The sequence below is a fragment of the Talpa occidentalis genome, unplaced genomic scaffold, assembly GCF_014898055.3.
Source record: "Talpa occidentalis isolate TD23 unplaced genomic scaffold, MPIMG_talOcc4v2.1 talOcc4.8, whole genome shotgun sequence".
In the NCBI taxonomy this organism is placed as follows: Eukaryota; Metazoa; Chordata; class Mammalia; order Eulipotyphla; family Talpidae; genus Talpa; species Talpa occidentalis.
Genome location: NW_023605194.1, coordinates 115,526,271 through 115,554,204, shown reverse-complemented (window position 1 = coordinate 115,554,204; position 27,934 = coordinate 115,526,271). Strand labels below are relative to the sequence as shown.

The 27,934-nt window shown below is 38.9% G+C and overlaps 1 long non-coding RNA gene across 1 annotated transcript in view; it reads left to right on the top strand.

The window, feature by feature from the left end:
- The window catches only part of LOC129144973 (uncharacterized), a 455,350-nt gene extending 427,984 nt beyond the window's left edge, over positions 1-27,366 (top strand). Inside the window, exon 4 of the long non-coding RNA XR_008549900.1 lies at positions 27,282-27,366. This is a non-coding gene — a long non-coding RNA (uncharacterized LOC129144973). The remainder of the gene's footprint in view (positions 1-27,281) is intronic.
- The last annotated feature ends 568 nt before the right edge of the window (positions 27,367-27,934 follow it).

The window sequence follows — 27,934 nt, the reverse complement described above, 5'->3', positions numbered from 1 at the left end:
TCAAAATAAGGATCAAGGGAAGAAAAAGATGTAATAGGAATAAATGGGGGAACTCAGGAAAATTCAAATGTTAAACAATAGAAAAAGAGAGAAGTCATCAAAAACATTAGATAAAAGATTATGGGCTCAATGACTTATATCAAAAGGCTCACAGAATGACTCATAAGTTTAAAAAACCCAAAATGTGTTATATTTAGAACCACCATTCTGTATGGTACTGTTCCACTGAAATTTAATAATGTGTTATTAATCTTGCAAACATCTGCCTGGTACTCTCCTTAAGGTCTAATTTTTAATATTCTTTTGAATTTATTATTTTATTTTTGGCCTTTGGTACTTGACAGCTATGAATAAAATTAAATTACAACTCTACCTTTCAGAAAGTTCAGTCTATGTATTGGTTATTAAACCGTTTCATAGTCTTCAAAGTGCTGTATCTGCTTGTCTGATGCACAATCAAATTTAGCCTGCATCCAGTGTTTTATTGTGGAAAATGAAGACTTCGCAAAAGTAGACTTATCAGAATTTCATGGCTTGGAGTTGCTCCTTGGACACACAACTATCTTTTAAGATGGCAGAAATACTTGTTACTAATGTTGAATGTACATGACTAATTGCAGGCATAACTGTGCACAAAAGGAGTGGATGGAAATGTCACATGTAGCTGGTCATGAATAAGAACAATATAGTGAATGGACTGAGGGTGGATTCTCAGGGCTGGACTTGGCGCTAACCAGCTCAGTGCACAGGGCAAACTGCTTACAGGCCATGACCTCATCTTTCTCGTCTATAAAATGGGGTTAATATTCTAGAGGATTACTGTTGGCAAAGTAATCTGGGTGGTATCTGGCACATGATAAAAAAATGATTAAACAAACTAATTGAATATCAACATCATCATGGAAAGGTTCTATCGTTATTTATTTATTTACTTATTTTTAAAAAAGATTTATTTATTTATTTATTTATTTATACAAGCACTGGGTACAGTTAGAAGCACAGGAGGGTGAGAGGATTCACCAGAGCCAGAGGAGGGAACAGAGCAGGCAGGCTGACGATACACTGCTGAGGGGAGCAGCGAGCGTCAGGAGAGGTCTGCGCGCCATGTGGGACCCTTGCTGGGGTCCGGGGAGCAGCCGGGGATCGAACCGGCGCTGCAGAGGCTGTGGCAGCTTCACAGCCCAGCGCTCAATCGCTGCCACTGGGGAGGCCCGATCTGCACTTCCCAAGGGAGCTTTTATTTTTAAAAGCTCTTTCCCCGTAGGGGCTGGGGCTGCCCAACCCAAAAGGCGTCCAGGCAGGCGGCCCCAGGCCCGGTGCCCACCCGCGGGCGGCCCCGCACCGTCCCCGGCACCCAAGGGCGCAGGAGCGGGGCCGGGGCTCCCGGCCGACGCCTCACGGGAGCTGAGACGCGCTTTCCCGCGGCCTCCCCAGCCTCGCGCCTTCTCGAGGCCGCGCGGGCGCTCCAGGCTCCAGGGCGCGCGGCTCCTCAGCCCCGGGGCCCACGGGCAGAACTTTTAATGACACCGAGGCAACAATTTTTCTGTGAAGTTTGACATCAAGCATATACTTCAAACAAAAACTTAAACAGCAAAGGAAAACCATCAACAAAATGAAAAGGCAACCAACTAAATGGGAGAAAATATTTGCAAATTATGTATTTGATAAGAGCTTAATATTCAAGATATATAAGGAACTAAGTGTAACTCAAGAACAAAAAAATTGACTGAAAAGTGGAAAGAAGATATGAACAGACATTTACGCGAAGAAGATACTCAGATTGGCAACAGGCACGTGAAAAGATGTCCAGCATCACTTAGCATCAGCAAAACGCAAATCGAAACCCCAGTGATACGTCATCTCGTAACTGTGGGAAAAGCTATCAACAGCGAAAAAAAACAAATGCCACTGAGGATGTGGAGACCAGAACTTTCCTGCTTATGTCAGTTGCCTTCTCCAGTTTATATAATCCACTTAATAGTTGTTATAATATTAGGAAATATTATGTCATATTATGTAAGTGGGTTTCTCAAAACCTTGCAAAGTTTCCCATTGGATTTAGAATAGGACCAAGTTTCTGTACTAATTCGGATGTAGGTCATCCACTAAGACAACTGACCAGTCCGCCCATTCTCTGGCGAGACCCTTTCTCTGACTGCTGTTCCTCTTGCTCGCTGCTCCAGCCACATGGATGCCCTTCTTTGTTCTCAAATATCCTTTTCTTTTGTCTGTAATGCTTTGTTCTAGATTTAAAGCGACTTTCTTCCTGCTTTTTATCCTTGTCACTTCGGGAATGTCATAGTCTTAGAGATAACTTCTTTCAACATCACCCTGTCACGCCCTCTCTATTTTTTCCTTACAACATGTCTCCTGCTGGGTGTTATGTCTGTTCTATCTCTGCCTCCAAGATATAATTTTAGTGGGGGCAGGATTTTTTTTTTAAATTCACTGATGTGACTGATGCAAGGCTAAAACTGTACCCAACATATGGTAGCCATGCAGTAAATACTCATTGAATGACTAAACTATTGCATGAATGAATTCATTTAAAAAAAAAAAAAAACTTTATGAACAATGATAGCAGTGACATCTTGAGTTTAGTCCTATCTTCCTGCATCAGCAAACCCAGAGGCTCAAAACAATATCTCAACTCTTAAATCTGAGCAACATCCAGCAAGGCCATCACTTCTTGACTGGATATCAGCAAGGCAGTTGGAGGGTTGAACCCTGGAACAATGTAGAGGCTCAAGCTCACATCTCTGGTGCTTGATGCTGCCTGTCAGCTTGGACATCGGCTGCCTTTGGGGATGAAACACTGTTTGTTGCCATTCGGTGTGTCTGTGTGGCTTCTTTATGGTCTGATGCTGGGTTCCAAGTAAGACCATCACAATTGAAAGAGGAGAGATGGATTAAAGGCGTATGACTTTTTATCATGTCATCTTGGGAATCAAGCAATTTCCCTCGTGCCTCATTCTGTTCATTGACAAGTAGGCCGCCCCACATTCACAGGGAGAGGCAGTATTAGACTCTCACTTTTAATGAAAGGAATGTCAAATGACTCGCTGACATATTTTAAAACCAGTATCGAGAGCAGCAATGTTATTTTAGTCTCCGTTTTAATGGAATTGCCTGTAGGGTTTTCCTATTATATATATTTCCCACTCAACAATAGCAAACACCAGATTGATAGGCCAGTTTATTACAAATGAGTTAATGAATATGACAATTTTGTATACATGTGAGACTTATTTTCATGCATCATAAAAGAAAAATTGCAGCTGGTTATCAATGCATATTGGTTAAAAAAATCTACTAAAATATTTTAAATATTTTGAAGTGCAGTCTTATAAGCAAGTTATTTAGTGAAGTGCTCAAAGTGTAACTTTTCTGTACGGGCTCATTACAGGCGTGCATTCTCCTCTCGCCTACGCTGGCTTCTCTTCATCTACGATTTTTACTGTCAACTTGACAGTGTCTATGAATTTATTGAACATTATCAGAACTGTGGATGTTTGCGATATGATGGTAAAATTCATACCTGAAAAAAAATTTCTTGTATCCGAAGGAAAACTTAACTTGATGGAATGATTACCTATTCTTATGTGTTTTTTTTTCAAAAAGCCAACTTTATCTCAGCAAATAAGGCTGAACAAAATTAAAGATATTGGAAATTCAGGATTAAGAATCCCAATTTTCGCTTCTATCACTAAATATTGCTTTGTTCACATACACTTATTTAGATACAATATTAATTTTCACATCAAATCTCTTCTTTCCAACCTATGGTGTCTTCTTTCTGACATCGACTGCTGTCTCCTTTTCCTTAGCTCTACAAACCTGACCAGTTAAGGTTTTACATAGAGGGGTGACCTAAATGATTATACATGTATTGTATAAATTAAAAGAAAGCTTGGAAATGTTGCTTCTCTCTAGGCATAAGCAAATCTACTACTAATAAATATGATTAAATTTAATAATGTATCTCCTGATTAAAAAAGAAGGATTACTCTTTAAAATTGAAAATGTAATTACAAAATTAGGTCTGCTGCACAATTAAAACATAATCAACTATCTCACCACAAATCTGAGGCTACCATTATTCAAACTATGGAGAAAATAGTTATGAGACTATCATAATATTTTCATATGCACTGATGTTTTATAATATACGTAACAACTTGTCAAAAAGTGCTACCATACCTTTTCACGATCCTTCCATATCACATTCTCAAAAATCGATGGGAAAATATACAATATTTAAAGATAGATTTGATTCTCACAGGAGATTGAGGAACACTTGTATTTCTTTTGGGTAGTTAGAAGTAAACTTCCATTATGAAAGAGATTTTTATCATTAAATTTTTAACAGACAAAGGATGTGTACAGCTTCAAAAAGCCAATGTGATTTTAGCTTCAAATTCCTTTTCTTCCTCAAATATTAAAGGTATTTGCAGATCCTTAGACCTGTTTGTCTACTTAGCCAAGTTAAATTAAAATGCAAGATGATAATCTATTGTTAGATTATTTTTCCAATATTGACAATCAGTTCTCTTTCATAATGAACTTTTCTCTGCGCTAGCTACTCCAAATCCTTTCATCCTGTACCCACAGGATTGAACATGATTATGAAAGATAAACCTTAGTAATAAAAGATGAAAAGAGGTTATGACATTCTTATTAAACAGAAAAGGCAACTTCTTTTGATTCTAATCTTATAGTTACCAGCATTATTAGAACATTATTAGAAGTACAGGAAATAGGCATATTTATTCATAAGTCCTACTCTCCTAAATTAGACTTGGTGAAGAGTAGAACTTTTTCAAAACTGGCGCATTATGGTTCTTTTTGTCTTATAAAATACATAATGTAAATTTGATTTTTCTATAGAGGAAATGTTAAAAATGTTAATATTTGTTCAAAACAAACTAAAATATTAAGGGAAGTCATGAATATCTTCAAAAGGGTAAAGTCAAAAAAATATATAATTTTTTTCACTTGTGAGTTCCAGTGGATTTGTATATTTCTATTTTATTTTCCCAAGAAGCTAAGGAAGAGAGGAGGTCAAGGAACTTATTTGTGGACAACATAATCCAAATGAGATAGTTCTAGCAGAAAGGGATTAATTAAGCATAGAAATAACCCAACAGATTAGAGAGGAGACATGACGAGACTGCTGGCGTGGGCGCCATGCAACCTGCAAGCTTGGGAGGCTGCTGTGCTGCCCATCTTGAATGAATCCTCTTCTGTGACAAATCCAAAACCACCAAGTTGGAAAGTCTTCTGAAAAATGAAATCACTGTATCACCATACTACTCCAAATGCATTACTCAGTTCTTACACAAGCCCATCACGAGTGAATTTAATTACAGCAACAAAAACCTCACCTGGTGCCAATGCTGCAAGGTGATAGGACAAGTGTCCAGAGTCCAGGCTCCATATGCAGAAGGGCACCGGAGTGGGTGCCTTAAAATATGGCCCCTGTGCTCTCCAACGCCCCCTCCTCTGTTGGGTCACTGAGCACAGGGAAGATCCTGTTTCAGTTATCCTGGCGGGGATACAAGCTAGCGGCTTCAAACCACCATGTCCTGTTTCTCATGGTCCTCATTTGGGTCTCAGTGCATTTGTGGCCAGATATTGGTGCGGGCTGCGGTCATCTGGATACTCTACTGGGAGGCAAACCAGAGGAAATTTGGGACCTCTGTGGTCGACCCTGCCCGTCAAGTACCAGTCCGGGCACCTGGGCTTCCCCACAGTACAACCGTCTGGGGCTCCGAGGCTGATTGTTGAGTAGACAACACAGAATATGTGCTGGATGCAGGCAGCTAGTACCTCCAAGGAGGCTAGCAGGGCTGAAACACACCTGTATTTGAGCAGAACAGTTTGTTGATGATTTGAACATTTATCCTTTACAATATCTTTGTCAGGTTTTGATACCAAGGCTTAGGTGGTTTTTATAACAAGTTGAGCAGGGTTTACTTTTACATTCTGTGGATTAGTTTGAGTAGGATTGGTGACATTTATCCCTTAATGTTTAGAAGCTATCACTGGTGAAGCCATGTGTTGTTTACACTGAAATGTTCTATAAGGATGTACTGTATGTCCTTAATGCAGCTAAGACAAATCAGATTTTCCAGCTCTTCTTCTGTCAGATTTGGTAAACTTTATTTCTCTAGAAATTTTTTTGTAATATAAATTTAAAATCTCACTCTCCTATGAAGCCGCTTACTACCTTTTTGATTCCTACAGGCTAGGATGTGAGGACCACCTTTTCCCTCTGCCACGGAGCACTCTGCTTTCTCCTCTGAGCTCTTGTTAGCTCTACCAGATGTTATTGAAATTCATTAAACCTCTCAGATACCAAATACGCTTTTTAAAATCTCTTTTATTGTGATATTTTCTCTTTCTCGTATTTATGTTTTTGCTTTTATTATTCCTGTGTTTAATTTAATATTTTCTAATTTCCATTATTGGATACTGAGTTTATTCATTTTATCTTCATTTGTTTTATATCTAATTAAGGCTAAACATTTCTCTAAGGGAACAGTTTTAACGATATCCCACAAGTTTGAGTATATTTTTTGATAATCATTCGGTTCCAAAATAATTTTAATTTCCATTATAAATTCATGCACTGTTTCATTTGCAGATAGCTCAAGATTTTTAGCTAGTTTTGATACTGAATTCTAGCTTAATTCTTCATTCTGAGAACACACTAAGACTTTTTTTTATCATTTTATAATTTGTTGAATTCTATGGTTGCAATTTGCCCTGCCTTGAATAAGAGAAGAATGCAATAAAATGTGTTCTCTCACACAGTTGGCTTTCCTCCCCCTACAGCACAAAACAATAGAATATGAGCATTAACAAGAACTGTTTTATATATACAATAAAATTATATTAGCAATGTAGGGACCAGCAGCTTTGGCTTAATAAAGTAGATGTTTAGAAAATGTAGCCGAAAACTCTGCCATCCAACTGTTCCCCCCGGTACTCTAACTGTTCCGAGAGGTACTCATCTCTCTACTCATGTGGTCCAGCGTGGGAACACCCCTCAGCCAAACCTAAACCTTCTCAGGTGTTATTTCCAATCTTCTTTCTACTTGTTTTTCTTGTTTATTTAGGGAAGGATTCCCAGTCTGTATTAATGGGAAGAGTAAAGGTGGAGGGGGAGGGATATCTTTTCTATTTTAGCTCACCCACCAATAGGGCAGTTGGACTGAATATTAATGATAAAAAGAAAACTATGTCTGAATGCAGAAATACAACCCCCCAATATCCATTCCCCTAAGTTTCCCCATGCCCCGTGTGGATGTCACTGGTGACAGATACAATTATAGTGACTCCTCTTGTGTCTCATAAACTGCAGGTCAGAGGTTGGCTGCTGATATTGAGCCTTCTGTTGATTTAAAAAATAATAATTTTTAAATTGTTGTTTATTGCGGTAACATTGGTTTGCAACACTACATATGATTTAGAAGTATAGGCTCTCCCCCTTCAGGTGTTGTTGTCACAGCACCCCGACCACCCCGACACCCCGACACCCCCAGTCTATTGGGCCCTGCCCCCTGTGCGCTCCAACTTCCCCCTCTCCCTTCGGTGGCCTCAGTTCTAGAATCAGATTTCTGGGATTTATTATTGGTTTGGTTTTATCTGATCCTTTGGTGTTTGTTTGTTTTTTTTCTCAATGTGATTTTTTAAAGCAGAAAACCTATAAACTGAGTCCACTGTTAATGCTGAACCCCAAAGCCTTAGGGTTTCCAGAAGTGACCTCTGGATTACCAGTATGTGATTCCATATTTTCTTATTTATATTTATTTTTCGTATGGATAAGACATCAAATATTTTATTAATAAGTAATGACAAATTCTAACAATGAAAAATACATTAAAACTCTTCATTATTTTTAACTCTGAGACTGGCTTATTAGAAATGGTACTGGCTTTATGTCTCAACTATTTTATCTTGCTCAATGAAACCAAATTTAAGTTAATGAAACTAAATAGACTCTTACAGGCAGTGTCCAGTAAAAAGAAAAATCGTCTACTTCCTTATCGTCTACTTCCTTGCTTTATTATACATAAAATTGACTGACCCTCTCTTCATATCATAAGCATGACCATCACAAACACATCATTAAAAATCCCTATGTGTGGCAAGACCATCTAAATTTTGTTTATAGTCAGTTGCTTTTGAGAGTGAAGGGGAGCAATAAAATAATTTATACAATATTTGAAATATTTATTAATTTAGCTATAAATTTGTTGACTTGTATCAACCTAAAATGCAGTTCTATACTTGAAACTATTTTCAAAGTTAAAATTGTCTTATATATGATACAAAAATGTCAAGATTTAAGATACATTTATCATAAGATATAGCTTATAAGATTTGAGATAAATCTTATATGAGTTATGTTTTTATAAGCCATAAAGTATGTTTTAAAAGGTCTATCTATAAGATCTATAACATATATCTTAAGATAAAAGATATGTACATGATATTGTATCATATATAAAAGTATATATTGCATATTAAAGAAAAATAAAAATCTAGTTTGTAGCAGTTTCCTGAGTATCTTGACACAGCACAGACAAAATGATCTTCACATGTAATCCTGTAGTTTGGTCTCTTTCTAGATTTGTCTATAATACATTGCCACTGATATTTTTCTGAAGACAATATTTTTATAAAGTCTTTCTTTTTAAATCTTATAATATTTTTAAATATTGCATTTATGCTTAATTTGAACTTGTAGAATCTTCAGTTCACAGTAATATTTTTAATCGAGGAAACAATTTCATCTTAGATACTGAGGAAAACACAAGCAAATTCTGCTAAATAGTGTCAGTTTTTTTAGCTATGGTATTGAAAAAAATAAATATTTTAACCCTATTATGTTCCCAGGAATTGTCTTTTACTTTGATTCACAGAACTTCTCATACAGATTCTTACAATGAAAAAAAAAGTTAAACCTCTTGTTTACATTGAACATATTTTGAATGTTTGCCAAAATTAAATGGTGCAGAATCACAGATATTCTCAATTTAATTCCATTCTGGTACAAACTCTGAATGTATCCAGTGAAAATGGGTACTGCCTCCAAATATTCTTCCCACACTTACAATATTAATAAAAAATCAAATGTAACATTTTAACAGAAAATCTTATCTGTAGTTACAGATTTTGTCACTTTGCTTTTGTGTAAGTAAATATTGATGTCTTATTTTGCTTATAACAATTGCAATTTCCATTTTAAATAGAAATCTACATCTGGAAGACAAAAAATTCAGTATCATTGTGCTATGTACATAAATTTATTGAACCAATTCAGTGGTTCAAACGTTTCTAAAGTCCAACTAATAACAACAACAAAAGAAGGGTTTTTTTAGTATAGACTTCAGTTGTGTTCCAAAATTTTGTGGCATGTTTATCCTATCTGTATATAAATGTATATGTTTTAACAACTCTAACTTCTATGTTGATTGTTAGAATGTTGTATCACATTTAAGTGCACATTTGGATGCTTATGACAGTCCATTCTACGTAGGTTTCTGTTCCATAAGTTTTTAAATTTTCTAACAACAGGGTTTTCACCATAATACTGTACTCTACCAATATTTTTTTTCTAAATTATCACCTTAAAGACAAGTAATTTTGTCTTCAATGTTAAGCCTTTTAACTGAGCTTGCAGTACTAGTTACAATAATAATAACACACATCCGCCTTACAGAGTGAACTCCCAAGACTCTGGTTCACACCAGATCAAGCCACTACTGAAATTGAGTACCCAAATTTGTGTGTGAAGCATCTGTTATGTGCTGTTATATGCCATGTTACAAGACGGCAACATTTAGCTATTCTGCTAATGATGCCACCATGTTATTGTTTCATGTTCCTTTCATATGTGAACAGGAAAAATGAGAATCAGAAAGGAGAAATTAATTGTGGCAGACATGCTGATATGCCATGTTGATATGCCTTCAAGAAAAAAAAAATTGCCTTTTTTTTTTCTGGAAGGAGCTAGATAATCATCTCTAGACATGTACACCCAGGAGCTTCTGCAGCTTTTGCCCTGAGGTCTCGTTCCAGGGAAGTCACAGCTAATGACTGAGCACTGTGGAGACTCACAGGCTGGGGTTCTGCTCAGACCCAGCCTCCTGTCTGGTCGCCTTTAACTCGGCAACTGTCTCTCCTGAGACTCTGTCAGATCTTCCTGGCGATCGGCCAGTTCTCTCCCGACAGGTTATAGACTAATTGCATGCCCCCCCCCGCAGCCCACAGGCCGAAACCCTGACTCCAGTACCGCAGAACATGATTGCATGGAGGCCAGAGGTGATCAGGTTACCCTGAGCCAGCAGGATGGAGGTCTAATCCAACAGGACTCCTGTTCTACTAAAAAGCGAGACACGAGGGGTGCACATCCCAGGGGATCAGCCTTGAAGGGGCTGCAAGGGGGGCAGCCGTCTGCCAGCCACAGGGGAGCCAGTCCTGCCAGCACCTTGATCTTGGATGTCCAACCTGGAGAGCTGTGGCAGGTAGATTTCTGTTGTGTGGGTCAGCAAGTCTGTGCCATTTGGTGGCACCATTTCTGTGGCTTTCTAGAAAATGAAGAGACTCTCCCTAGTCCTCAGGAATCCCGTCTGCTTCTGAAGGCCTTCCCTGCCCAGTCTTGCTTTCTCCCCTCCTCTTGCACAGGCCCTAGTGGCTTCAGTAACAAACTCTCACACACTTAGAGGCATCAGACAACATGGAAATGTCAGCTCATGGCTCTGGGGGCAGAAGTACAAGGTGGGCTCCCAAGACCGCCTGCCTCTGAGGCTGGGGCAGAGGGCCGTTTCCTTGTCCCCGTGCTCAGCGCGCTGCTCCCACACTCCCTGTGCTGCAGCATCCCAGGGCACAGCATTCAAGGTCTCTGCAGCTCTCCCCTAGGATGACCCTCCTGCCTCTGCCCTCCCCTGTGAGGGTCTCAGTAGACTCAGGCAATCTGCAGAGTCCCTGTTGCCAGACAGAGCCCACATCCAGAGGCCCCAGGTGTGGGGCTGGCCCATGTCATGCTTGGAGGCGTCTTTGCTTCCACGCAGCCAACTTCATTCCTCTCCTCTCTGCACCCGAGCTCTGTTTCTGCGGAAGGGTCCAAACAGACATTAAAAAGAAAACTTTTATTGAAATGGAAAAAATCATTGTGTTTTTCCAAGTAACAGATCAGCTCACCTTCATCAGCTGGACACATTAAACAGTGTCTTCCAGATACAGACTTACTAAAATAGCAAGAACTTTTGAATAGAATCCGATACGCCTTCAAACATTTGCAGAAGCAGTAATGTCTTTGGAGCCCCATGCTAGATAATAAATGTCAATAAAAATGATGTGCAAATTATATGCGAAGATCAAGTTTCTTAAGAAACAGAAGCTGAGGAATTAGTCATGCATGTCCCTATTTTTAACTTATTGCTGTTCAGAGGGTTTACTGTAAAATAAAATAGAGTTGCCAAACATTAAAGTAAAAAAAAAAAAATCACAAGTGAGTCATAAATGAAAGATTTTTTAAAATGACACAAGGTCTAGACTTTTCTCCCTCTTCTGTTTCCTCCACAGAGCTCCCATTTATCCTACGCTGTTATTTCTAACATGCTCAGTGATCCTTCTGTCAGATTCCCCAGAGGCTCGGACATCTCCCAAACCGCAGAGCAGGCCTGACAAAGGCGCCACTCCCCGGGGGTGGGGCCAGACCAAGGGCCTGCAGCCAGAGGAGGAATCGCACTGCTTTTCTGTGCACTTTAGTTCTGTATTGAAGTGACACTTTGGTTCTCTCAGATCCCCCGGGCGTGCCTTGTGATGACCGGGAGCCTGCTCATTTACACAGAATCATTTTACTGTAACTACTAATAAAAGCATCTTATTGGAAATGAAAATGGGGAGAAATTTAACCTGGATAGGAGGGTCAAGAAAGGAACCTAGCCCTTCCTCCTAATCCTTTTCTTAACTCCCTAAGATTTCTCTTGGTGGGTGACTTCCCCAAAAAGACACTCACCTCTGCAATTCTGCAGATTCCGTCTCTTTCTCCCAGGATAAAGAGTCAGGAGCATGGCCCTCTCTGTTTCTGTGGCACCATTAGAGATGACGTCATAACGCTGATGTCAGCCTTTGGAGGCTTTTTGTGCAAATCACCAGTAGACTCTAGAGCATCTTTCCTCGAGGGAGACATAGACAACTAGCTTCCTCTTCTTATCTTACACCGCCATCTTTGAAATGGAATTTTAAAAAATTTTAAGATGGCCAGTCTTGTGATTACTTGAATGAGTGCATCACTGTGCTCGTCAGTGAGTGAAGGAAGCACCTTCTCACCCTACATAATCTCCTCCTATGGAACTACTTTCCAGTTCCCTGTCATAAACAGAGCACATAGCAGTGCTTACCTGTTGTGTAAATGTCATGTGGCTGGCATTTTATTTATCGTTCATCAATTTCAGTGACTCTCATGGCCTCTGGGGGAATATCCTGGGCACTCATGCTGACAGCACTTTGTCATAAAGAAACCTTTTCTTGGATAATATTCAGATATTTTAATCTGGTCTTAAATAGTGGAAATGTCTAAGTAAGACCCTGTTTCATGGAGTGGTCCCTCTCTGGACAAACTTTATTCTTAATTGGTCAAAATATAGCAAATTTTCAACAAACACTGCAATAAATTCTTATTCCTACAAACTTGATAAAGAAAAACAAGTCCATAATAGGAATTTCTTCACACAGATCATTGACACTTTTTAAAAAATATTCTAAAGAGTCTTGCAACAATGATTTTAGATATAAATAACCTGGGATTCATAGACTTGTTGAATTTCCTTTGGCCGATAACTCTAGGTGGAGGGTTAAGGACAAATTTCAGAACTTCAGCTCTCACATCTATGTGATCTAAGTCACGGTAAAGAAATACCATTTTGAAAGTAGTCCAGTAAGCTGCATATAGAGAAAGAGGATGATGATGTCTAAATGATTGTTAAGAAACAGGTGACATAAAGGTAGTGTGGAAGAACCTGCCTCATCTTTGACACCTCATCAGCTCCACTGGCTTGGAAGGGCAGAAGTGAAGGGCCTACAGGATCGTGAAGGAGTTCCTTATGCTTGTGGTCCTTGGGGCATCCAGAGGCAGAAGATAGACACAGCAGAAGCAACAGCAATGAGAGTAAATCCTCCTTTATTGTATGTCATGAGGTAATCTAACTCACTGGGAACTTAGGTGACAGCTTCTGAGAAATAAGGTCAGAATTTTAAGAGACAAAAACCAAAGGAAGCTAATGTGGGAATGGCTTGCTGTTCAGAAATGTTTCCTTAAGAGACGACAGAGAGCGTGCCAAGAAGTCTCAGACCTGTCAGCCCCTCCCCCTCTGACTGGTGTAGGAACAAGTGATATCACTGGAATAAGCCGCAGTTTAATCTAGTAATTTGAATGTATTTATAGGGGACACAGATGGTGTTTTTATCTCATTTTCCCATTGAATAGTATGCCTTTGCAACTGCAAAGAGTGTATGACAAATGAAGTGTTGGCTGGAGGGACGGTGTTGAAGAAATGAATTTGGTTTGGAGACTTGGCAGGCTCTGGCACTTCTCACATGGCCCAGGAAGGAGGGATCTGGCAGGAGTCCAGCGATCTGATCAACAGCGTTTTCAACTAACATGTAGAGAGAGGGAGAAAGTGTAAAACTAAATATGAAGGTATTCCCTACTTCCTTATGCTAGGAACCGGAACATCCATGTAAGAATTGCTCATTAACTAGTCAAATAATTATTCAGAAAAGAATGGAGAGTGATGACTATGAGTCCAAACGTTTCTAAGCAAAGGATGTGTCACAAATGATGTATAAAATTTTCTGCTAGACAGATTTAATTAAAATATGCGGTGGAAAAAAAAATAAATGTGGTGGCACGTGGCACACCAGTTAGCCATACTTACAGTGGGTGCAAAACCATGAACACATTCCGTGGACATATACGATAAATATGTTGAATTACGTACATGGATATCTTTAATTTCAATTTTGAAAAACGCAGCCTTTTCTAATCAAAGAAGTAGTGTTAATAAGTTACTACATGGTAAATATCATTTAAACAGTCTACTTTCCTCATCTCCATGGAACTTTCCTACAGTCCTTGCAGGATAATTTACCCCCACCGCTACTGACTACTGACCCATCATGGAGAAACATGGATGTTTCTCCTCTTGTCAGAGAAATCACTTGCATGTGAGTTTTAACTCCAAACTTACTGAGATGTCTTGAAATTTTTCTTTAAATTTATAAGATGAAATGCATTTTTCTGTCAAATGGAATGCACACTCTATTGCGTTGTTGTTGTCATGAGGACTAAGCAGAAATAATTTATGTAACAAAGCAATTTGAGTAACTTCTGATCACATCCTATTCCCTGGCCCAGCCTCTGTTGTGACGATGGACAGGACAGAACTCATCTTAGCGCCTGAGAGCCTGTTCTCACTGCAGGGAACAAGATGGACACACAGTAAATTCTTTTGAACTAACTTCTCTAAATCTTGTGTTTATTAAAGGAAAGTTCTAGAACCTGTTTTTAAGTGTCTTTTTACATATTGATGGATTATTCTTTATGTAGATGGATATATTTCTTCATTGACTTAATTTTACAAAATTAGGGGGAAAATAGCAGGTTTTAAAGTCTCAGAGCTATCAAGCTATCGCCAACCACTAAGGAATGAGCTCAATCCCCAGCCAGGGAGCTGACCCACATGGTTCAGCAGACCTCTCCTGTCTCCCCATTGCTCCCCTCAGCAGTGTATTTGGGTGGATCCACCTGTTCTGCTCCCCACTCTGTCTCTGGTGAATCCTCTCAGGCCCCACACCTCTGGTCAACACCCCAGTTCTTGTATGCATAAAAAAGATAAACACATGCAGTTTGCAGCAACATGGATGGAGCTAAAAGGGATCATGCTCAGCGAAATAAGTCAGAAAGAAAAAGAAAAATACCAGATGGTCTCACTCATAGCAGGAATTTAGAAAACCTAAATAAGAGACCAGGAAAAAGACTAATCAATACAAAGTAAAAATCAAAATCAACAAGCAACTATAAACCAGAGACACACGGGACACGGGGCGAGAGGGGCAGGGAAAGGAAGGACTAGTCAAAATAAGGGGGGGTGCAATTGTATGGGGAATATAACCAAAATGAAAATGCATACATTGTGCAAAGATGAAAAAAGATGTAAGGATTATATAAAATAAAATATTTCAATAAAAATTTAAAAATTAAAAAAATAAATAAAAATAATTCTTTAAAAAAAAATAGAGTCCTTAAGATGCCTTTCTGAGAATAATCAGTTTTATACTAAGTTAAATTGATGGTTGTAGAGGTTCTTTTAAAATTGTAACCATCAGTACCAGATTCGACAGAGTCGAAGACTGACCGATGATGCTTGAGCCCAGAAAGAAAACAACAAATACCATAATAGGTGATCACTCACTAAAAAATCGTTTACTCCCCTGCCTCATTATTTTCAGGATCCTGAACTAGAACAGTTGATTCCTGTATCCTTTAAATCCACTGCAACGCACCCACTTACGCACGCACTTTTATTATTTGGGACTCTTTTTTTCTAACACTTGTGCAATACTTGACTGCGAGAGCAATTATGAACACAAACTGGCATTACAGTATTTTTACTTTTGTAATGCAAGCAGCCCCACAGTTTACTTAATTAATTATTCATTTCAGTGAAATTGAGCACACATGTAAGGCTAAAAAGAAATATGAGTAAAACTGTATTGTTTAACTAGAGGTTCTGGTCCAGCCATGCCGCGCTCTGTACAGTAAATTAACTCTCAGTCAGTAAAACGTCTTCAGACGGAAAGGGTAATGATAAATTGTTTTAAGCATGTACATAAGTGCAGAGACTTCTAATAAAATACCCTGACCCAATAATGTTCAAAAGCCTGCTGATCTCAATTGAGCAGAAAGACTGCCGAATTTAAAATTCATTCACGTGGTGACTGAGTCTCTTATTTATCTCAGAGACTCATGATAGAAAAACTCTATTAACTTCCCCATGTATTAAAAGAAACACTCTATGACCAAGTGCAATAATTCCAAAGACATCAGAAACACTTAAAGGTGTTGAATCAAAGATCATTTTTTAAATTAGGAGAGAGACTTGCTTTCTTGATCTATATAACACTGTAATAAATTGGAAATAACAAATAACTTTTTTGGTTTTAAAATGGAAAAATTGCACCATGGAAAATTTGGACAACCTTATATAGCTAAGAACTAATTTAAAATCATATTTGAATATTAGACTTAAGCTTTTAGTTATAGTAAATAGAAACTGAAGAACTGAATCAATTATTCCAGTTTTCATAGATGCTAAATAACTTAAAAGTGAGCATTACTATCTAAGGTGACTTTGCAAGGGAACAAGTCTTTCACAAGCCCCACAGCACTAACCAGCTGAACCACAGCCCTTACAATGCTATTAGTTTTTCAGGTAACCGTGTAACTCAGGTGAAGGGATGTGACAGACTTTTATTAAAATTTTTAATCTTAGTGGTTTTCTGATAACCCATTAAACATAGCATTTTGTGTAGACGCCTGTTTTCATGCAGATTTATAATATTTGCCAGCAGAAATAAACTCTTAACAGTTAGCATTAATTGACCAAATTGACATCATTTCAGTCTTTAAAATAGCTCCTAAAAGCTTGTCGTCGAAGTTGCTCAAGTGGACTGACGTGTAAACATGGCCCGCTCGTCGTCTTCTTTAGGAAAGAGAAGAAATAGATACTGACCTGTATATTCTGGTTCCTGTGGAGATAATGACAAGCTCCCACATGCTGCTGGCTCCTTGCCTCACAAGTGAAACTACAGAGAATCTGGAATTGAGGGGGAAAACACAGCACGATTCAGGAATCCCAGCAGCATCCAAAAATATTGGGCGCCATTAAAAACTGTTTTGAATGAAGGCGTCTGTGGGCCGGGCCCTACCTCAGGTCAGAGTGATTCTGGAAGCCTCTGTACCTGAATGGATTCGAGGCTTCCCGGCTCTCCCTGTGTTCTCCCCACAAGCACCTGTTTCCTCCAGGACACACAGGCAGCCTCCCGTCCTGCTTGGGTGAAAATTAAGAGAGCACTTGATGGCCAGTGGCTTTCAAGTGCTCACTCAACTCTTCCTCGTGTGAGACTGGGCGGGGGGGGTCTCTGTGGAGGTACCACCTCTAATTGCTGCTTTTCCCCCAGTGTCTAAAGGTCAGACCCACCCCAGGACAGTCCTCCCTTGAGGACAGAGCAGAACAATCACCTCCCATCACTGTACAAAATTCATCACGGGAGGCAGGGAAGCTGGGAGTATGAGATATGTATCCATATTTTTTTTTCTGAGTGACTATTTGTTTTATGAAATATTTGAGGACTGATCAGCAAACAAAAATAGAACATGCTTATTGGGGTATGACACTTTTATGTTGTCCAGTACATTCCTTTCCCCGGTGTTTCTGCACATGTATCTTGTCTTTTTAAAGACTGCAACTCCCCCACTCCCTGTATGAAGTAACACTGCCCCTCCTGGCTGACCACCTCCTGGCGAAGGGCAGGGTCTTTGGGTCACATGTGAACCTGCAGCAAATCACATGAGTATGAGTCACCATATTCCTAAAACCCCGGTTAGAAGAATAATACACATCACAGTCTGGTCAACTGCCAATCCACATCTGGTGATGGCAGACTCTTGTCCAGGAGGCAGCACCCTCCGGTTGCCCACCTGACCATTGCTAGTTCTCTGGGAGGGTCTTTGCGGACCCCTCCCTCCGTGGCCACAGCTGAGCCAGCACCAGAGCTGGTCCCCCACGGCTTCCGTGGCTTGGGTGCCACCACTAGTTTGACAACCTCAAAGTAGGCAGTGCTAGGGAAGGTGTTAATAATGTACATGAAACTCAACACTTTGCCATAGGCTTTTGTTACTTTATTTATAGTCTGTCAGTATTAAAAATTACGACATCTTTCATGTTAAAACTCTGCTTGTTCATAAAGAGCAAGTTTAGATTATCTGTGAGCATACTGCTTTGAGCAAAATCAACAAGAGTATTCTATAAAAGACACTTATCTGTTGGGAACACTCATTAAAGTGTGTTATGCTTTATTATTACTGTAAATCACATGCTATATATCTTTCATATCAGTGACATTTATTATATATACACTTACTATGTATAATAAATACTGGTGAAATGAAGATTATGTAAAATGTGATTCTATTTATAGAAATGTATGTAAATATCTATAAACATCATAAATATATATGTGCATATGTAATTTTGTTAGGAATGTTTGTGATTAGTCATGCACATACATTTTAATTGCCTAGACATAATTAACATATACATAGATATTATGCAAATACATGACTAACTACCAGTCATTATCATTTTTGTTCAGCTGATCTTTGGGGACTAGGACTGGAAGAGGTTAGATTTGCTTCAAATGCATATTTTTGTAATTTTTTAAGATGAGCAATGGATGCCTATATATGTGCAAATTTTTTCCCTATTTATTGTATGCTTGATATGTTTCCTATAATAAACTCTAAGAAAGAAGCTAGGCATTAATGATACTTTTGCATTCTTAAGACGACGAAGTTATTAATCGCAACTTAATCTTTATATTAAGTGACTTTTATTTTTTAATAGAGAAGAAAAAGAAGGGAAAGAAGAAAGAGAAATAGTGTAATATAAACTTAAAATATATACCACTACTATTTCTGAAAAAGCACTTGAGCAAATAGGCTTTATATTTTAGAGTATTTGGGATGTTTTAAAGTGAGGGAAAGTATAGATTTTCCGTAGGGCCTCTCTCTCCTCCCCCTCTCTGAGTTTCCTACAATCACGTCTTGCATTAGTGAGAGATTTTTGTTAATGGACTGCTACTGACTCATTATTAACCAAGATCATAGTTACATTGGCATTCACCAGGGTGTAATTTATATTGGTTTTGACAAATGTATAAAAGTGTAATAAATACATTCCTTAACTAGTCAAATCAAACTAGATTTGAAAATTTAATGAGATTAGGTGTTATTTTTATTTGACTGTGTGCATGGAGTAAGTCTCTTCCTACTAAAACATCACCCCTCAGGAGTAGACTCTTTGTATGTTTTACTTACAGTTATATCTGTAGTGCCTGGAGCAGTTTCTTTTTTTTTTTTTTCTTTTTTTTTTTTTTTTTTTTTGTGGGACCCTCGCCGGTGGCTGACAAACGAACCGGCGCTGCAGAGGCTGCGGGCAGTGTCGCTGCCCAGCGCTCAACCAGCCCGGAGCAGTTTCTTACATGAAATAGATGTTCAATAAATATTTGTTGAATGTACAAATGTGAATTTGTTACGTGTTGAATATTCTTGCAACAAAGTTGATATGCTCTACTGCAAAACAAATGAAGGAACCAGAACAAAGAATTTAAAACAATTTTAACTCTCAGAAATTTGGGAACGGAATGGTAGAGAAGAAAAAAGGGAAAGAAAATAATCAGAAGAACATCAAGAATGAATCGAGAATGATTCTAGAACGGCAAACTGAAGACATTCATACATCATTTTCAGTCCTGGTTATTTTCTTTTTTTTTTTTTTTTTCTGACAGAAAATATTCTTTGGGTGAAGATTCTGTACCCACAACACAACGATACTACAAAAACCTCAACTACCACATCCTTTGGGGTGTTGGCAGCTGAGCTGCATTCTCAACTGAAACCTAAAGTACCCATAGCTATGTAAATATTTAAAGGTATGAATAATATTAAAACAGTACTCATCCAGGTGTTCTTCAAATAAAGTAGAAAATGGAAAGAGGGAGTAATGAAGTAGACATAGCTGCCGAAACTTGTAAGACTTCATCGATATTTATAGCTTCTTTTTCTACCCCACGCTGTTTTCTTTACCCTCGGTCAGCTCCTGGGATGGACTTAAATACTGCAGATGTGGGTCCTCCTTAGCTTGGTCCTTACATAATCTCATACTTTTCCATTCGCAAACGCAGCTGTGCCACACAGTGAAGGGGCGCCCTCACGAACCCTCTGGGTTCCGATCATGGTCATCTGTGCAAAAGCACAGCTCATTTTCCGCTCAGAGATCCACACAAACCAGCTGCCACATCATCTTTGTTCATTGGTTAGTGGCATCAGGAACCTATAACAGGGTTGTCTCAGCTTCCATGTGAATGAGATCATTGCCATGTTCCAGGGGAAAGCATTTGTCCCTCACACAACAAAACCTTCAGACCGAGGGAGTCTACTCGGTTATTTGCAACAAAAGTAAGAAGGGGCATTTCCATCCTTCATCCCTTCACTTGCGGATCCATGTTTCTGGCAATGGAAGAAACAGCACCATGCTCAGCTACTAGTGATGTTATGAGCTGAATTATTTAGGAAGGCTCTCCAACCTCAGGGAGTTGTCTGCCAGTTGGCATTAAAACTGAGCATTCTGTGGGTTATGACATAACTTTGTCAAACCAGCTGCTTTTGGATTACAGAGCCCATGGTGAAGCGGTCCTGTGGGTGTGAGTCTCTGTGCCTGCTTTGTCAAACAGTCAACCCCTTCACCAGAAATGGTAATTAGCAGGAAACCATGGCAATGGATATGACCTCTGGCAAAAGGCCCGTGGGCAGAGCTTGAAATATCTTTGCCTGAGAAATCTTTCTCCCAATCATTGGGAGAAATGAGAGAATCATTCTCTGACAGGAAGTGCCCTCTGTAATACCAGAGCTAGTTCTTTTCCCTATTGAAAAAATGTCCAGGCAATAGTTCCAGCATGGTCTAGAGAAATGCAATATATGCAGCTGCGGTTCCTTCTCTGCCCTCTTGGTCAAGGAGATCCAGCTCTATTTGAGTATACTCTAGTCGGTGCACCTGGCTCAGGTATGTAAGTGAGAACAAGGTGAGTCAGCTTTGCTAGCCAGAGTTGGATGTTTTCCCCGTAGGTCCAGGTGAGTCTTTCCTAGAGTCCGTTGGTCTTTTATTTTAGAGACGTCACAGTTAGGTAAGTGCAGTAAGACGATTACATAGAGCTCACTTTTCTTTGTAATGACGAGGGATCAAGTGTGTGTGCTAGTGTATGACACCCTGTTACCAGTGTAAACTAGTTTGAGGAATCTCCACAAAGGAGATACTAAATTTCATGGCTTTTCCAAGGATCAGAGACAAAATTTGGACCACCATTTGCAGTTTTATTGCTAAATCAGTGAAATGCAGCATTGTATATTTTGAGGAGTGAATCAGTTATTCTTCCCGAGAGAGCTCCTTGGTGGGTGACATCTGCCTGATTTTGGACATTTTTGAGCACTTCTTTCAGGAAAACATACTAGATGAAATTTAGATGCAGAAAAGCCTCTAACAATTGCCTCAAATATTCAGGATCAATATGTATTCTGTAGGAAAATTATGCCTGGTTTCCACAGCACATGTAGTACCCTAGTGGATACAGAGAGAATTGGAAGTGTAAGTTGTTTATTCCAACGAGAGCAAGTCAACGCCTGGCCCCTGAGCGCAGGCTGACTTTTTGAGCAGACTTCAGTAGTGTCTAGAAACCCGATTGGCAGTTCTCTGAATTGAACAAACTGTAATAGTAACAAGAATAGTCCCAATATTTATTTCCCCTGGTGAGATGTTTTCTGATGACAATTCTAATATTATTTCAGTGAAAGCATTTTCTTAGCTGGGAGTGGAGGTGGAAACCAATTTTTGTAAGATTGAAGGTTGAGGTTAATAATGATAGGACAATTTATATATCACAAGGAACCTGTTGAAAAAAATATACCTTCTGAGTGGTGAAAGGAATATCTATTAAATTTGTGTCATCAGAATCACATGGAAGATGACAAATTTGGGCATCAATTAGATTTAGTGCAGAAACTGTGACCTGAGGAATACACAAGAGTTTTGCCTTTCCTTAGGTGACAGAGGACACCCAGATGAGATGGAGAATAAAATGGCGAAGCAATGTCAGAGCAACTGTCGGAGTTCGGGTGATCATGAGGAAGACCCCACGACACAGTAATAACTATAACAAATAGTAATCCAAAGGCTATGAGAAAGCTGATATCAGAAAACCGGGTTTTAGCATTTTGTGCTGAAGCTGTCGGCTTCATCCCATTATCTGACGATCCGATCCAAGAACTCTTTTTAGCTGCGTTAGGACATAAGTGACTTACAACATTGTGGCCGTGTGAAAGGCAGGTAAATATCATGAGCTTTCTTTTTTCATAATGTAGGAATGTATCGATATAAACTTCTACTCACTGGAATACTTTTCCTGCATCCCCCAAGTTTTGGTATATTGTGTTTTCATTTTCATTTGTCTGAAGATATTTTTTGATGGAAGAGTTTTAGAGACACTTTAAATCTCCACCTGGTAAAGTACAGAGGGCCAGTACCAACAGCACTAGGAGAGTCATTCCTTGTTATTTCAGAAGAATCAGAGCAGCTTAGGTACTGCAGTCCTGCTGTGAATGCATTTCATTCCCTCCGGATTACCTTTGCCTGCCTACCTGGGATAAGTCAATTAATTCTTCCATTGGCTCTTTTGTTCATAATGTCAACAAACTCTCCTGTAGGAAGACTATTGTTGTCTTTGTTGTTATTTTCCCATAAGGAGGAACAAGCCCATTAAGCTGTTTTATTTTTAAGGTCATTATTTTAGTTTTGAACTGCATTAAAAAAAACTTTATTTTTAATCGAAACTTATTTAATATTGTTCAGCCAAAAGCTGAAATTCATGCAGCGAAACAATCTGCCAGTCTGTCTTTTTCTAAACAAAAGTGAAATGAGTGAAAGAGCCATGAAAATACCACATCATGGGTCTTCCCAAAAGACGACCTCAGGTTATGATTAATTCTGTTGATTCGCTCTTTTGTTATTTCAAGAGTGGATTAATGTCCAGTCTTTTCAACAGAAAAAAAAAAAAATGCAGTATAGTTCCTTAAGGTTGTTCTACCTAATGTGCTCTGAAATACATCAATTTAGTAAAATTAACTTAATTATCTTCAAGCAAATGATGTCAGTTGTTCTCTGTCACCAGGCTGAAGGGCTTCATAAACTGTGTTCAGTATCTCAGATGCAGTCGGCTGTAAACGCTAACCAATAAAATCCTGGAAGTAAGAACACCAGGAACACATCTGTAATTAAACAGATTCAATTCTCATTGGCTCCTGCAGTAGAGGAGAACATGTCAGAGGAAATGCAAAACGTCTCGGTAAAACTGAGGGGGAGCAGTACAATTGACGAGCTAGTTATCTCAATAATTTTTGTCTAGAAGTTGGTGGAAACAAAACAGGATGAACATGTTCATTGGAAAAGAAGCAGTAGCCAGTCTTGACAGCTGGGAGAGGGAGGGGTTTGGTGATTCTTGGCGTCATGCACTTGCACTTATCCCTGTCCAGGTGCAGGTGTGGTTGGTCTTGTTTGTCTTCTTTTATTATGATCATGGAGTGATCTTGTCTGAAAAGTATCTGATAAGAAAATTAAAATAGTCTTAATTTTTTTCTTTTTCTTTTTTTTTTTAAAGATTTGTTTATTTATACAAGCACTGGCGTATAGGCCAGAGGCACGGGAGGGTGAGAGTTCACCAGAGACAGAGCGGGGAGCAGAACAGGCAGAAGGACCACAGTACACTGCTCAAGGGAGCAGCGGGCGAGTCAGGAGAGGTCTGCTGCGCCATGTGGGAATCTCCCTGGCCTGCCAGGAATCGAACCTGTGCTACAGTGGCTGCGGACAGCTTCACAGCGCTGCGCTCAATCCACTGCGCCACAGGGGAGGTCCAATTTTTTTCTTTTTAATGACGAATATAACTATTAGTTTAGCTGTCAACCTCACCACAGACCTCCACAGGTCAAAACACTTTGCTTCTCCTTCGGTATTACTGCAATTGCGTGTCCACTTCCTCCCTGAAAGTGAGGAATGACCATCTCTTCTCTGCTCTGTTACATTTGCAGTATTCCCAGTGATACTGTGGACCTGAACCCTACTTGGTATCCAACATGATAATGTTTTTCCTAAATTGGGAGACCCTTCTATATCCTTTCATATCTAATCATCTTTAGATTCATCCCAACACGGGCTCCTAGACTCCCATTGGGCCATAGTGATAAACTCTGTTCTTGTGTCTGTGTGGAGACTGTCTGTTTGTAGTGCTGGCTTTGTGGCTACTGTTGGATGTGGAGTCAGCTGGTGAGTGTTGGTATTTTTCTTACGAGACTTGAAACCATGTCAATGTGAGGTTGGGGTGGTTATGTGTGATTGAATCTGCTTGAGAGGGAATGACCCAATAAAGAAGTTTATATGGAGGGGGAAGCTAACTTGTTCCAAAGAGGTGGGATAGGCTGCTTCCATTGGTAAAAGCCACAGGACTCTGCAGAAAATGCATTCCCTTAATAAGTTTTAAAGAATAACTAATAGCAAGCTAATCATTCACTCCCTCATTGAAACCATCTATTCTTCATGACTTAGTGTCCTACATATTAAAATCTATTTATTTATTTTTAAAGATTTGTTTTTATTTATTTATGTATGTAAGAACCGGGGTGTAGACCAGAGGTGTGGGGGGTGAGAGGATTCACCAGAGACAGAGTGGGGAGCAAAACAGGCAGAGCCACTGAAACACACTGCTGAGGGGAGCAGCAGGGAGATAGGAGAGGTCTGCTGAGCCAGCTGGGTCAGCTCCCTGGCTGGGGATGGAACTCATGCTGCAATGGCTGATGAGAGCTTGATAGAGCTGAGGCTTTAACCCCTGTGCCACCAGAGAGACCATTAAAATTTATGTTTTAAACACAGTTAGACCAACATCATTAGACCCCTCCACCCTTTCTCCCAGCACCACACCCTCCTTCCCTCTGGTAACCTCATTTTGGCTGCCAATGTCCAGTTGTTTATTTTTATTTTGTATTGTTGTTACATTTTGTTTTGGTCTTATATTTGCTGTATGTCCTTAATTTGCATATATAGACAAAATATTTGGTAGCTATGGGTCATCCATAGGTATGGGAAGTGGTCATTTTTGTGCAAGTTTGATGAATTTTAAATAAATGTAATTATCTGTATTTTTCCTTTTCCAGTATCTATCAACATTTAAAATGTGTGTATTGCACCATCAAGAATTTATTCCACAATAATATTTATACTTTCTCCAAAGATAACAAGTATAAAAATGTCCATTGCAGTAAAATGGTAAAAATATAAGCATCTGCTCCAGTGACTTAGATGAAAACGTTTCTATCCAAATGAAAATCCATGAATAATAAGAAAATTAAATATAGAAATATTTCTGGAACCTATTCTTAGGTGAATACAGAGTACTCATCGAAAACGAGAAAAAATACCCAAAAAAACTAACAGTATGTGTTCATAATATAAATTAACCATTAAAATTCTGGAAGATTAAACAACATTTAAATAGAGCACAATTCAGTAGAGGTGGAGAGTAAAGGAATCTTTGAAGTCTTAATTTTTAAATGGCTCCCCTTCCCTTTTTTAAAATTTTTAAATAAAGATTAACCATGTAATTGAGAACGGCAATAATTTAAAAAGAAGATAAAAAGTATATAGGCTCATACAAATAATTTAAATGGCAAAAATAGTCTAGCTATATTTGCTAGTGGGAAATCTTCTCATGCAAACCTTGTGCTTTTAAATATCCCTTTTGATAAAGAAATTGATGTTTATTTGAAAACTCCTGGCATGGATATTCCAGTTCAAGTTTAATTTGATAAGATAGCTCATGGCTGTTCAGATGAGTGAGATGAACAATTAAATGCTGAGCATGACTTGGAAATAGCTGCTAAGGCTTTGCTATGCTCACATAATAAAGTCATTCATGCAGTAACAAGTGTTACACTGCCATTAGGAGAATATTTGCATTTCATAACTTATGAAAATATTTGGTCCTTCTTGTTTATCTTTTGCATTTGCAAATGATTTTATTTTCATTTGATGTGAAAATTTTGTTAACACCAGCAATGGCTTTTTAAAGGGATTTTGCAAAGCCTCTGTAATAGTGAGCATATCAAGATATTTGTTATCAGAAGAATACCAGACTTTTACCAGCAGTGTTTTATTATTTCAACTGGATTTGTTCTCATGCACATCAGTGTACAAATTAGATCAAGGTTTCAGTGAGCATCATAAAATGCTACTAGAAAACAGGAAGGTAATATTATTAGATCACTAACAATCATTGCTCAGGCAGTACAAATTGCCCAGATCCTAACTTGTTAAATAATTTTGCAAAACAAGTCTACGGTGCCTACCAAATTACCATGTGATTTAAAACAATACAGTGGGCATCGTAATAAGGTCTCAGCTAAAACTGAACTGCTGAATACAGGCATTTTTATAAATAAAATTTGAATCTAGGAAAAATGCATAGTTTATTGTTTGTTATTATTTAAGATGTAGGCCCGGTTGCTGTAGGGACAAAAATTTACAGACAAGAAATAATGGAAGACAGAAATTTCATTTTCCACTTTGTATGACATGGAATCTAGGGCGATAACGGACATTTATGATGTGCTCAGACTTTCTAATTCGAAACCAGCCTTCCCCAAGTCCTGCTCACGTGCACGTGAGTGCAGATGTCTTCAAAGGGAGGGGGCTGAATGGAGGAAGAGGAGTGGGGAGCCCCCATCACAGGCACGGAGGAAACCCCATCTTCATTCCTTCCCATCTGTCTGGGAGAACGTGGTCATGGAATAAGGCGTAACAGGTTTTCATTACAGGAAAAATGGTAGAAGTGATTGCCAGGGATACGATAGTCTTCCAAAGTGAAGATAGATTCACATCCTGGCAGTGCCAACGTGCTAGACTAGTGGACAACCGCGAAAACACAGACTAGCTGTCAGGGCCAACGCAGTGATGTGGATAAACACAGGTAGACAGGATCTTCTCTTGCCCCTGTTACTCCTTTGCGCTCTGTTTGCACCAAACCTTCTAATCTAAAAATTTTCGATTGATGTTTGGCTGAGATCAATAGGCAAGATACACTGTGATGGGAAGAATGGGTTTGTTTTGTAAGTTTACTGGGAAAAAGAAAAATTAGACCTTTTATTCTCTTTCTCCTTTTAATTTCAAGAAAGATAACTTACAGTTGAATACTCCAATTTAAAACATTGCGTTCTGTCCACAAACATCAATATCCAGCGTAACAGCTCTAATGGCAGGTGGTTCTGAGTCTACCGACAATGAACATCATCTTCCAGTTTTCATTGACTTTTCACTGCCTTTCCGTTCCAGGAAAACTGAATATCGAAGAAGTGATTGAGATAAGCAGAGGAACATGAATTGGGTGGACTGCTTCCTGAATGAAATGAAGTGAAGATAAATGGTAAGTTTCTTCGTGATGTTTATCTCCTCATTTATTTCTACATAATTATTTTATAAGTTAGTGAGAGAAGACTAAGCCATTAATGATAATACTCGATTTGTCTATTTTTTTCTTTTGGTCCTGTCCATTTTTGTCTCCTGTGATTTTATTTATTTTTATTTTTTTGTTGGAGTAACATGGCACGATAAAGTTAAGTTTCAGGTGTGAGTCTTTAAAAATCAACATGTGTCTACACTACTCCACACTAAACGGTAAAATCTATCACGCAGTTGATTCCTTGTACCCATTTCACTGACCCTCTTCCCTTCTGTTAAACAATAATTGAGCTGATAGTCTGAAAGTGTACTTTTGTTTTATTTAGTTTGTTTGTTCTCTCTCCATACCACATGTGAGTGAATTTTTAGGTGTTTGTGTTGTTGCCAATGGCAGAATCTCATCTTTTGTTATCACTGAGCAGTGAATCTCGGTTGTCAAGGGACACACACTTGTCCTATCGTCTTCAAGAACTGCCCCTTTTGTCATTTCTGCCCCTCTTCAAAAAGAGTCTTGCAAGGATCCACAT